Genomic DNA, 14086 nt, shown 5'->3' with positions numbered 1-14086 from the left:
GTGTGTGTGTGTGTGTGTGTGTGTGTGTGTGTGTGTAAGTGAGTGAGAAAGAGAGTGAGTGAGTTTGTGAGCGTGAGTGAGTGAGCGTGTGAGTGTGAGTGTGAGAGTGAGTTTGTGAGCGAGTGAGCGTGTGAGTGTGAGAGTGAGTGAGTGAGTGAGTGAGTGAGTGAGTGAGTGAGTGTGTGAGTGAGTGAGTGTGTGAGTGAGTGAGTGAGTGAGTGTGTGAGTGTGTGTGAGTGTGAGTGAGTGAGTGAGTGTGTGAGTGAGTGTGTGAGTGAGTGAGTGAGTGAGTGGTGAGTAGTGAGTGAGTGAGTGAGTGAGTGAGTGAGTGAGTGAGTGAGTGAGTGAGTGAGTGAGTGAGTGAGTGAGTGTGTGAGTGAGTGTGGAAGTGAGTGAGTGAGTGAGTGAGTGAGTGAGTGAGTGAGTGAGTGAGTGAGTGAGTGAGTGTGTGAGTGTGTGAGTGTGTGAGTGTGTGAGTGAGTGAGTGAGTGTGTGAGTGTGTGTGTGAGTGAGTGAGTGAGTGAGTGAGTGAGTGAGTGAGTGAGTGAGTGTGTGTGTGTGTGTGTGTGTGTGTGTGTGTGTGTGAGTGAGTGAGTGAGTGTGTGTGTGAGTGAGTGAGTGAGTGAGTGAGTGAGTGAGTGAGTGAGTGAGTGAGTGAGTGAGTGAGTGAGTGAGTGAGTGAGTGAGTGAGTGTGTGAGTGAGTGTGTGAGTGAGTGTGTGAGTGAGAGTGAGTGAGTGAGTGAGTGAGTGAGTGAGTGAGTGAGTGAGTGAGTGAGTGAGTGAGTGAGTGAGTGAGTGAGTGTGTGAGTGATTGAGTGAGTGAGTGTGGAAGTGAGTGTGTGAGTGAGTGTGTGTGAGTGTGTGTGTGAGTGAGTGAGTGAGTGAGTGTGTGAGTGAGTGTGTGAGTGAGTGTGTGAGTGAGTGTGTGAGTGTGTGAGTGAGTGAGTGAGCGTGTGTGTGTGAGTGAGTGAGTGAGTGAGTGAGTGAGTGAGTGAGTGAGTGAGTGTGTGAGTGTGTGAGTGAGTGAGTGAGTGTGTGAGTGTGTGAGTGAGTGAGTGAGTGAGTGGTGAGTGAGTGAGTGAGTGTGTGTGTGTGTGAGTGAGTGAGTGAGTGTGTGAGTGTGTGTGTGAGTGAGTGTGTGAGTGTGTGAGTGAGTGAGTGTGTGAGTGAGTGTGTGTGTGTGAGTGAGTGAGTGAGTGAGTGAGTGAGTGAGTGAGTGAGTGAGTGAGTGAGTGAGTGAGTGAGTATGTGAGTGAGTGAGTGAGTGAGTGAGTGAGTGAGTGAGTGAGTGAGTGTGTGAGTGAGTGTGTGAGTGAGTGTGTGAGTGAGTGAGTGTGTGAGTGAGTGTGTGAGTGAGTGAGTGAGTGAGTGAGTGAGTGAGTGAGTGAGTGAGTGAGTGAGTGAGTGAGTGTGTGTGTGAGTGTGTGAGTGTGTGAGTGAGTGGTGAGTGAGTGTGTGAGTGAGTGGTGAGTGAGTGTGTGAGTGTGTGTGTGAGTGAGTGAGTGTGTGAGTGTGTGTGTGAGTGTGTGTGTGAGTGTGTGTGTGAGTGAGTGTGTGAGTGTGTGAGTGAGTGAGTGTGTGAGTGAGTGTGTGAGTGAGTGTAGTGAGTGAGTGTGTGTGTGTGAGTGAGTGAGTGTGTGAGTGTGTGTGTGAGTGAGTGTGTGAGTGTGTGAGTGTGTGAGTGTGTGAGTGAGTGAGTGAGTGAGTGAGTGAGTGAGTGAGTGAGTGAGTGAGTGAGTATGATGGGTGTTGATGTGTTGGTTGCAATTTGCGACTGTGTGTGTGTGAGAGTCTCAGGACTTCATCAGTAGATGATGATGATGGACAGACGTAGAAACTACAAACCTACATTTTGAACATTCAGTCTGTTATTATTCTTATCTTAGTCGTATTCTTATTATTGCTATTAATAATAATAATAATAATAATATTTTTTTCGAAATCAGATGCAGAGACAGACTGCATTAAAAATAGCATCAGTCAAAGGCCAAAAATGAAAGTAGATTACATCTCTTAAAATCTAACATAACTAAAAATAGTTATTATTAAGATGTACTATTAATAGCAGTATCAATCTGTGTGTACACATCTGTCACTGACAGAAAAAAAAGATTTTCTGTACGAAATTATTGTTTTATTTTTATCAATCTGTCCATCATTCATCGTCTGCATCTTTGAAAATAATCGCTGTCCTTCATATTTCCACCAGATGGCGTGAGTGATCAGATCCAAATCCATGACAATTCTATAACCAATACAAACTTCTAAATGTGTGTTGAGCATCAAATCCTCATATGAGAATGATTTGCGAAGGATCATGTGACTCTGAAGACTAATGGTGATAAACAGTGGTTCTTGCATGATTTATATATATACACTCTTGCATATATATATATATATATATATATATATATATATATATATATATATATATATATATATATATATATATATATATATATATATATATATATATATACATATATATATATATATAATATTTTACAATTTTGACTGTTTTACTATATTTAACAAACAAGTTTCCCCCCCAAAAAATATACAATAATTTGATATGTATTTTAATTAACTGAAATTCACTAAATAAAATCTAAATAAATATGATTATATTATATTAATTATATTTTAATTATTTTATATTAATTATTTCATACTATATTATATTATATTATATTATATTATTATATTAATTATATTATATTTATATAATTCACAATAAATGTATACAATATATATTATGTATTTTCATTTACAAACCGAAATTCACTGAAATGTAAAAAACAATATTAAACCTATAAATTATGTTATTATATTATATTATTTTGTATTATATTATTCACATAAATTATATTTTAAAATATATATAATATATATTTTCATTTACAAATCGAAATTCACTGAAATAAAAAAACATATAAAACCTATACATTATATTATTATATTAATCATATTATATTAAATGATTATATTATATCAATCATATTGTATTCAATTAATTATATAACATTAATCACATTACATTTTATATTATATTTTAGTTTTTTTGAGAAGCATTTTTCGAGTAAAGTGATTCTCTTCTCTGATGCAAAAAAGCGCTACGCCCACATTGAGCTACTGCTCTCCTGATTGGTGAATGTCTCCTAAAAGGCGTGTCTGTAACTAACGTCAATCATTGGAATCGGCTCCAATGACGCCAGTCTGAAAACTGTTGCTGTTGTCGCGGGTGGGTTGACATATCTCGGCGCGTTTGAGGATGAGTGAGTGATTTCACCGCGTCCTGGTCGCCGGAGCGCGTAAGTACACGGCTCGTTTTCTCCTTCACTCCGCGTTATCCCCGCACCGCGGTGTGTGTCGTGAGTGATTTGACTGCAGCACTTTGACAAGCTGTTGTGCAGCAGTGCGTGAGTGCGAGTGTTGTGTTATTCTGTGTGTGATAATGACAGTGTGTCAGGGCTGGTGTGGGTGAAGCGCGCGGGCTGTGCGGTTCAGCTCCGTGTTTCTATGTGCGTGTGACTCCCACGCAGCGCGGGATGCATCAGCTCTCACTGCGACGCCGCACCACAATACAGAAACGCGCAGACACGGAGCTGGACACGAGACGCGTTGACGCGCGTGACTCTGGCAACGCTTGCATGATCGGTTTATTAGTCACATATGAACATATGAGCAACACATCAGTCTATTTACACTCTCTAACCACTGTTATACTGGCATTTTACTTTAAAACACAGTGCTTTTTCAATCATTGCCACTTAAATACTCATAAAACACTCTCCCAACTTAAGCACACTCTTAAAAATAAAGCTTTTTATTGGTATCTATAGATCTATGAGCATCTATAGGATCTTTCCATTCTACGAAAGGTTATTTGGCATGAATCATAAATGACAGTCATACTCATACGCAAACATTTCCACCTAATCATGTACACTGAAAACAAACAAACAAACAAAACTTGCTAGGATTTACTTGATAAAATCCTCGTAACAATTTGCATGGACACATTTTAAATAGATTTGACTGCGACTGCTCTGCACTACTGTTATTATCAAGTAAAATCTACTTACTATTGAACTTAACATTCATGAAACAAAACAATTGTTCATTTAACAAACTCAATGTAACATAAAATTGACATAAACCGTGCTTTTAAAGTGTATGCTTTGCTTATAAATATCTAAGTAAATAATACAATGGAGATTGTTTAGACATATCTACATAATAGAAGTAATGCATTACAGTAAAAGTTACTAAACCTAACAACAAAAGCAATGATAAAATGTAAATTTAGCTGGAAAACGGCAACAAAAATATCAAATCAAACTAATAAGTCATGCCCCAGTGCTTGAGTATCAGAAAAGTTGAGTAAAATTTGATATTGTTCATATATACGCTTTAATTTATACATGCTTAAATTGAGTATGAGAATTTACTTTAATTTTTTTCTGTAGTATTTACTTCACGACAGAATCATTTCTATCTGTGTATTATTACTATTTAGTTACATATTTTGATGCAAATTACATTTTTAAACCCTTTTTGCATTAGAAAACCCTGTGTTAAGGATAATTTCATAAATGGTATTTTAATGCACATCTTTTTAAATAATATTTTCACATTTTGTTTTTGCATAATAAGACAAAATTACAGAGAAGTACATTCCTGGATGATGGTTTAAAACCATAAAAAATCTGTAAATGATAGGCATGATGCTTAGAAGTTTACAAGATTTGAACTTTATATCACAAAAATAACAAAAAAGTTATACACTGGACATCAAAGTGAATAAAAAAAACATGTTTTAATATCTCTAACTCAAATTTCACAGTTCACTTTCACACATTTGCTACAAATTAAAGTTGTTTTGTAATCTACTACTTCTCTAAATTGTGTAAATTAGCAAGACAATTGTGTAAATTAGTTTAATTTTGTGCAGTGATATTTCTAGTGTTTTCGAAGTTTGATGGGTTGCGCGTTGCAAGGTCATTTGTTTGATTTGTCTTGCATGAATGCAATAAAAGTAATGCAACAAGATGGTTTCATCTCATGCATGCAATGATTTCATAAATGTAAATCATTTCTGATTGGTGTTTTCCCTCCCTATGATCAGTTAACATGTATTTTATGCACTGTAAACATGAATACGTTTAACCAAAACTTAAACAATTTAAGGCAATCAGGTACATACATTTTTTAAGTTAAGAAATGTAAAGTTTAAGTAAGCAGAACTTGCAGATTTTTTTATTATGTCAACTTCAAATATTTGAGTAAGCTAACTCATACATTTAAAACGGCACAATGACAGAACTCAAACTGTACTCAACTATTTTATTTAAAAAATGATCTGATCTGTGGCAAAAAAAGTATTTTTGGTGAATATAGTCCTTTAATAACAAATAACCATTTTTGGATAAGATTAGTGACTTTGTGATGCTGGGAACTCACCTGATCATCTTTGTTTCTGTCTTTCTTTACAACAAATTGTGTTTACGTTAACGCTGTCACAAACGTACATAAAAAGCTGAGAGTCAAACTGCCCAACTAAAGGAAACACTGATCACCATACTGGTGTCCACACATTTTTAATAAAACATTAACATCTCAACCTCTGTTAATTCTTAATAAGAGACTCTATAGATGTCTGACTGAAATAAAGTCAGTCTAGTTAGTAATGTGTGAAGCTGGTAATGCTGTTTGTGGAGTTGTTTAATCCTCCTCTGCTGTGATCTTCAGAGATTTAATGTCTTCTTTTATCTTCAGTTCATTTAATCTAAGGCTGTGGCTGAAGTCAGTTGTAGTTCTTGTGTTTCTATTCCATCAGGGATTCTGCTTGTTAACAGCAGGTGTTCATCACTAATGTTCAATCGCTTCTTATTCACTTAATTAATCGTATAATTTCTTGACCGCAATGTATATCTTTTAGTGAACTCAACTGAAATTAGTTCAGAGTATTCATAGCTATTGGTTTCTAATCTTGAATGAATTAAGATAATCGGTTTCCTCAAATGAAATGTTAGTTAAACTTCTTGGGTTTTACAGTGCACTTGCTGAATGAGTACGGCAATATGGAACATTTAACATGCTGTATATCTGTTCTACAACTAAGCTCATGCCCTGTCCCCCAAAAAACAACAACAACATAACAGTTGATTGGCAACCGATCTCTATCGGCGATAATCGCTTTGGGATGATTGATCGGTGGTCTCTAAAAAGGCAGATCTCATGCTGATGACACATAAAGACGCGCTCCATCCATGAGAGCTGAGCTAGGGCATGAAGTGTCTTATTCTCTGTATTAAATAACTTACAAAGTCATTTGAAAACTTTCTCTGAGATGTAAGTTTACAAACAGCCTGAGTGAATTACCTTCTCTTTCCCTCTAAAAGTGCTCAAATGGCTGCACCTGCGCTAAAATCAAGCTGCACAGTTGACACAGGATTTGACACTTGAACAATCGAGGCAGTGTCACATCGTCACTAAAGTTTGTCATTTGCATTTATTTTTAAGTCTTGCCAGCACTCGCGTGCTCTCCAATAAGAGACCGTAAACACACACACACACACACACACACACACACACACACACACACACACACACACACACACACACACACACACACACACACACACACACACAGGCCATCTCACAAAAAGCTCGCGAGTACAAATTGCGTTGCAATGGTCAAATACACACAAATGTATGTACTAAATTGTTGTGACTCTTGAGTGAACGTTAACATTTGAGTAACAGCATGTAACCGTATCTGTGTATTGGCTCTTAAAGTGACAGCAGTCGAATAAACTGCTGCTGTCTCTGAGTTTCTCTTCGTCTTGTTGTTTGATTAACCTTAATGACACTCACTGCTCTTGGATGACTAACTTTTGCAACCTTAAGTGTAAGGATTAATCTAATTTAATTTGTTCAGGGAAGACATTAATTTACATTTCACTCATTAAATTTAATCAGTATTTCTTACCGCAATACTAATGTAACACCTACCTGAAAAATTGTCTTTACAAACAAAAATGCACTGCATGATCAAAGATTTAGGTGAGATAATTATATACATTTATATGACAAGAGTCACCTAAGGGAGGAATTCCCCCATTTCCAGAAATAAAATTCAGCCCCTGAATGAATGTCTGTAAAATTCCCTATAAATAATTATACGTTATAAAATGGAGGCTTCAAACAGATTAGTGTCAGTGATCTGATTGTATCAGCAGATACGGCTTCCTGTGATTGGTGATCGGCTCCAAAAATCCTGATCGGAGTACACTTACATAACAGAAACTCTTCTAAACTTACATAGCACAACATTAAACATTACTCAATTCCTGCTTAACGGTAATCTTGCACAAAACACATTATATAACACTTAATTTGAGCATTTACTGTCCCCTTTAAGTGTAATGATAAAACATGCTGGGAAATAGAAATTCCAGCCCAGTTTCAGTTAAATTTAAGTTAGTCTAAATTAAAAGAAACAAGTTCATAAAACTCAAAACAATTACATAAAACTCGAGTAGATTACAATGAGTGGATTTTGAATGTTTAGATCTTGAGTAGATTTTTTTTAGTCAGATTACTTAAAATGTGTCAGTTTTGAGAACTCAAAAGAAACAAGTTCCAAATACTAAAAGTTAATTGGATTGAGCTAATTTGTTTAATTTGAGTTGGATCTATTCAAACCAATTAATTATTTTGACAGTAGAGTTTAGAAAAATCTCTGTTACAGGCAAAAATTGCAGCGTTTTTATTTTAAAACAACCTCTTGCATTTGCATTAAGTTCAAGGTGCCATTTTTTTGGGTGCTAAAATACGCCTACTTCCTTGTGTCCCAGCTTAATATAGAACTAAAAATAAACTACTCGTAGGTTGATTCCACTGAAAAGTGCTTCCAAAAACTTCAAGATCTGTTTGTTTGAGTATCACAAGCTGCAGGATTGACTCAACCAATGGTGTCAGTTTGGGGGCGGGACTATCTGTTTGGCTGACCAATAGAAGACTAGGAGAGTATCTCGGTAACCTGTTTGAAACGGTCATCGTTTCAGCTTCAGTGTAATTAGCCAGTAAAACAAACTGTTCTCAAACACAAATAAAGAAATGGACAATGCATAGTCTTTTCAAGAATTGTTTTTGTTCACAAATGCGAATGAATTCATTATATTCTGTTTATAGTCTCAGCAGTCATTTTCGTCCCCTTGTCCTCCTTACATGCTCTCATTCTGTGCGTCTGGGGACTGAACCCAGAAACACGGCGAGTTTAGACGGCGGAGCAGGAGGTGTCGTCCAGTTCGATACCTTTTCAAAACCAGATGACAAGATTGTTTGTTTGATTCGAGGACTCTCTTTGTAAGCAGTAACAGGCTGAGCGGCCAAACGTCACACTTAAAATCTCCCTGTTTCTTGATGTCCGCTCATAAGCCTCTCACCGTTCTTACCCCAAATCTGTGGCGGATTCACGGCCGAATGTGTTTGTGCTGTAAAACTGCCTTATTTTCTTCAGCCGGAGCATTCACCGGTCTGCTATTTTTGACGTTTATAGGCTGACGGCTGTATTTTTAGCTCTTTTCAGGGAGGCTTGATTGAATTAGTCTGAGTTCAGAGCTCATATGCAGCAAAAATCAGGCTGCTTTGGCATTTTTATTTGTTAATTTTTCATTTATCTGTGCACTCTTGGAAACAGGAAGTGACCGAATGACCTCCATCAGACTCTGAGCTGCGTCATTGACTTTCTCAGAAAGCTTCATTCAACTTATTTTGGCTGTAAATTCATTTTTAGTCCTTGAGAACTTCTTGAATAAACCCTTTTGAATTGATATTCATAATATTTAATCCAAATGATCAACAACTCTTCAATGTCACACATCTATGTGATTAAAAAATAATATTTATTTATTTATTTATTTTTAGCCACTCTATTCTCAATCACCTGACCTCATTCTGGTCTGTAATGCCCACTTTTCAATTATTAATTTATTTATTCATTCATGTATTTATTGGTATTGGCAGATACACTATATAGCCAAAAGTTTTGGGTCGCCTGCCTTTACATGACCATGATTTTTAATGACATCCTATCATTAATCCTTAATAAAGTCGGCCCACCCTTTGCAGCTCTAACAGCTTTAAATCTTCTATTTCCACACAGAAACACTGCTTTACTTAAAGGTGCACTATGTAGTATTTTTGCAGTAAAATATCCAAAAACCACTAGGCCGGTGTTATATATTTTGTTCAGTTGAGTACCTACAATATCCCAGAAGTTTCCAACTATGTGAGAAAATTGCTATTTTAACTAAGGACCGGGACGTGTCAGCATAGCGTTTGAGGGAGTCGCCTGTCAATTGCGTCATATCTGCGCTACCCTCGGTTTCGGCTTTTATTTGGCAGGAGCGTTTTACTCTTAGCAGTGTGAACATGTGAGCGCACGGAGTAACGTCATAACATCGTTTTAAACACACTTAAATGTATCTAATATGATAAACAGAGCTACATTACCTCAAAATCATAACCGGAAGAACGGATCTGTGCAGGCGCCCGGCAAATGTGTCTCGTCCCGTCATAATAAAAGTCCCGGTATTCGCGAGGCGGGTATTTGTTTAACAATCGCTCCAGCAGCCGTGCTCAGCTCCACAACACTCGGTCCTGCTCTGCTTCACTACAGTAACGTTAATAACCGCATGCATGAACGTGATTTCTGCCCGAGTCCTATTTTCCACCGGCTGTGATGAGAAGACCACATCTCCCAAGATGCTGCGCTCACACATTGCGTCATCAAACTACGATTTGTTTTGAATAGGCGCCCTCTAGTGGACGGAAAGCTCCATAGTGCACCTTTAAACAAATCAAGTAATCTTGACTAAATATTACTAGTTTAGTCCTAAAACTCAAAAATATTAGTTAGAATAAATTATTAACCTACAAAATACATAAACTTAAGATTTCAAGATTTTGAATGAACTCAAAATCTTAATTAATGAAAATAGCTCACTCTGGTCTTGCTTTGATGTGATTGGCCATTCAAGGAGTTCTGTCTGGCAACAAGAACTAATTCACTGATTGGAGGACATTTACAAAAGGCGATCCTTTTCTGTTGCTGATTCAAAATAAGAGTGAGACTTTTTAATTGTATGCAATCTTAAAATCGGTAAGTAAAAATTTGTAAGTTACTAAACATAATAATAATATGTGAACTAACTTATAACTAACCAGATTTACTTAATTTCTGTTTTAATGACAATAATAGTTTTGTTGGAAGTCACCATGATGGAGTTCATTGTTTGATTTAGTTGGGCTCTTGACCCTTGACTGTATAATATAATAAAATAATGTTTCTCTGGCTGTTTTGTGTTTGTGAGACACATTTGGGAAGAAACATAAAGTCAAGAGAAAATATCATCAAGTGATGTTGTTTAATCATTGACGATGATAATATCATCATGTATTGGCAAAATCCCTGATCTCGTGCAGAGTCTAATGAAATATTAACACAAATTTCCATGAGATTCTTTACTCTTGTGGTAATTTAACAATTTATTATTTTATTTTTTGTGCTCAAAATGTTTAAATCTACGGAATTGGTTAGACATGCACAGACATCAAGAATCCATGTATGAATCTCTACAATGGTGACAATTATTATTATTATTATTTTTTTAAAATCTGATAAACAGATCAACTCTGAACATAAAACAAGCTACAAACACATCAGAACAAAAGAGCAAAAGTAAAAGCAAATAGTAAGAATCAAAGATGTGTCACAATTCAGATGTATAATTTATTCATGCTGCAATGCATGCTGAAGTTTTGATTGGTTGTACCCAGCATGGTATACTGAACTTCTGGTGTACCCAGCTCAGTGAACTTAACAATTTAAGTGCAGTGAACGTGAGCACCAAGTTAAGTGAACTTAAATATACGGGAACGAGTTTACTCAAATCAATTGAGTTCAATCAACTTATTAGGGATTTTTGCCCATTCTTCTAGAAGCTCATTTGTGAGGTCAGGCACTGATGTTGGATGAGAAGGCCTGGCTCTCAGTCTCCGCTCTAATTCATCCCAAAGCTGTTCTATCGGGTTGAGGTTATCCCCCACACCACCACTGTTGTTTTTATAGTAATAAAATAATTTAGTTCAGTTAGAGAACATACAATTAAAAAATTGAACATGTCAGCTTAATACAGGGAGCTGAACGAGAGTCGCAGCAGGAGTCTGATTTCATTCGAGAGTGAGAAGCTGATGATAAGATGATCGCGGAAGATTTAGTTTTAAGGAAAAATGTAGAAGCGCATAATTTAAGTGAGTTTGTCATTGTACTGTTTGGTTGTTGTGTTTTTCATTAAGAATAATAGGCTAATGAACCCACAATTCAAGCAACCCGCCCCAAAATTGGTGCTAATTCTAAACCGAAGTGAAGAAATTCATTGAACACACTCGCACGTCTCCGCAACGTTATGAATGCCCAAGCGGCCGTGCACATTATCGATTTAGGATTAGCTATAAAGATTTATACACCTGTGGCCATGAAGTGATTGAACACCTGATTTTAATGATTTAGAGGGGTTTATGATTTGAGATGTTATTTCCAGCTAAATTTATTAATTGTTTTTTTATTTAATTTCCCCACACCCCCCATTTTAGCAAGGGGGAGAATAAATTACACACCCAAAATAAAAAGGTTTGCTACTCAGAAGTCATTCTGAATATACACATAACCAACATATAGCCTATTACATATTAGAAAGCCAACACTTGAGAGTTTACAGTTTACATTTCTCCAACTGTTATTAATATGGAGATATATATATAAGCTCAAACATAAAAATAAAAATATTAAGATTAGCCTATGTTTTTAAATGTATGCAAATATGATGTGGCTGTGGTGTAGACACTTAGAAACAATGAAGCCAAAAGTCTGATCATGCTTTATTTCAAACCTAAGGGTGTTGTCTCTAAAATAATTAATTTTATTAAACATTTCTAAGACTGTGTTGTTTGTGTTTTTAGAGCTAAAAAGATATTGCCCTCTGTATCTGATTTGGCGAACTGCCCCATTCATGTTTCTATGGTTCTCAATCTCAACCCTTTCACTATGAGACCTAATCTTCATCATTTTTTATTATTATTCTCTTGTTTTTATTTAGAGGATATTAGCCTTTATTTCTTTTATTCATAGGCTATTCACCTGCATTATGGCTTTCCCATTCACATCATTTTGATCCCAATGATCCACCTATTATAAATAGTCTAGAAAAGACTAAACTAGAAGACACAACAAGACTTTTTTTATGAACTTATGTGAATTCATCTGTCAAAATGCATCATTAAGTATAGCTACACATGCGCATTAGAGCTACAGTTAGCATCAAGCTACATAGCACAATTTATATGATTAATTCTATGCTTTTAACTCACTTTAAACCACCAGTGATTGTCCAATTGCAATCTAATGTGGGTTTTAGTCATGTTGTTGAGATGTTATTTATAGCCATTTATAAGAATTGCTGCACCTGCTTAGGCCTGTCGCGATAGTCGATAAATCAATTAATCGCACGATAAATAAAAAAATGAGCGATAATTTTTCCGGCCGCGATAATTGCCATTTGCATGCTCTTTTGTTTTCCTCGTCTCTCTCGTTGACTGCGCGCGCCTCGTCCGTTTGGGGAGGTGTTTATACTCGACGCGCAGACCGGGTGAGCAAGAGAGCAATACACATTCTCCTTTTGCCAAATAAATGAAAAGCATGTGATCAATGTCTTCTCTCTCGCTGTATCAAAATATCACTTTCCTCAGAGATGGTCAAGTTCAGTTTGTGCATGATTAGGCTGTGATATAAACACATTTTTTAATACTGTATCCTAAATTGTGGATAATTAATATATCATATGCTGAACAGTGGCGATTTCTTTAAGACTGCAAGGGAAGCTCGGCTTCCCTTATAATGTCACAAAATTAATGGTCAAATATGTACTATTATATTAACATTGTATTGACTAAAAATGCGTTAGAAAACGTTAATCTCAAAGACGAGTTCGTTCAGAATCAGTTACATATAGCAGGTCGGCTGACTCGATTTCCTTCTCATACATTCCCGCAGCGTCACAGTGCATTTCCCTATTGAAGCCCAGCGTCCATTGACTTCAATGGGGCTGCTTTGAACGTTTTTTTTCAGCGCTTCGAAACTAGACGGTTATTGGATAAACGCTGCGATTATGTCCCACCCACGGACGCTCAGCGTCTCTGGGAGTGAATGGGGAGTGGGCTGGCCTGGACTCCGAGCTTCTGCGTGATGATTGGAGGGTCTGCATCTCCTTTTGACTGACAGCGATTCTGTACTATAAGGAATCACTGAAGCTATTCGCGCTCAGTCCCATCGCAAATTTCTCAAGTTCAGTTGAAATAAAAACTGCTGCAACCTATTTCTTTGATATTTGCTTGGCGAAATTGCTTCATTTTCATCATACATTTCACACAATTATACACCACATTCCTTGTTTCAGTTTTACAGAGTTTAATATTTTTTTAGATCGTTCATTCATTCACAGGGTAAAAGACCATTTTCTTGAAAAGAAACGTAGGGCAGAATTTACTTTTAAATAAATAAGACAATTGGCCGAAAATGAGCTTCCCCTCTCTGACAGACCAGTAGCCGCCACTGATGCTGAAGTACCTTTCTGGATTAAAAGAAAAAAAACAAGAGCCGTACAGAACGGAAAACCGTGAGCCTAAAACCGTGATACGAACCGAACTGTGTGTTTTGTGAACCGTGCCGCCCCTAATATGCTCCTAAAACACAATCATCCATTGCAGTTTTCATCCATTTGATTTATTGTTTTTGGTCTTATTTAAATGCATTTTTGTAAACAGACTGAGAGTCCATGCTTTTATTGTTTTTGGTTGTTTTGTTCATTTATTGTGGATATTTAAAATGTTTTCCATTTTTAGTGTTAAATAGTCTCTAGAAATTAAAGTTTATTGATCTTTGAAAAGGTGTACCTGTGTTTTTATGCCATTATCATTATTTTAGATGAAAATCGTCTCAGAACGACAATATTATCGTTT

General features: G+C 36.5%; 1 protein-coding gene across 3 annotated transcripts in view; it reads left to right on the top strand.

Annotated features, from left to right (window-relative positions):
* Positions 1 to 3185: 3185 nt before the first annotated feature.
* Positions 3186 to 14086, top strand: part of LOC137078303 (cyclin-dependent kinase-like 5) — a 121654-nt gene continuing 110753 nt past the window's right edge. For all 3 annotated transcript variants that reach the window (XM_067445481.1, XM_067445482.1, XM_067445480.1), the window contains exon 1: positions 3186 to 3312. The gene's annotated coding sequence lies outside the window, so the exon portion shown is untranslated. The remainder of the gene's footprint in view (positions 3313 to 14086) is intronic.

The sequence above is a fragment of the Pseudorasbora parva genome, chromosome 6 (genome assembly GCF_024679245.1).
Source record: "Pseudorasbora parva isolate DD20220531a chromosome 6, ASM2467924v1, whole genome shotgun sequence".
NCBI lineage: Eukaryota > Metazoa > Chordata > Actinopteri > Cypriniformes > Gobionidae > Pseudorasbora > Pseudorasbora parva.
The sequence above is the reverse complement of the archived record's forward strand: the minus strand, read 5'-3'. Positions and strand labels throughout refer to the sequence as shown.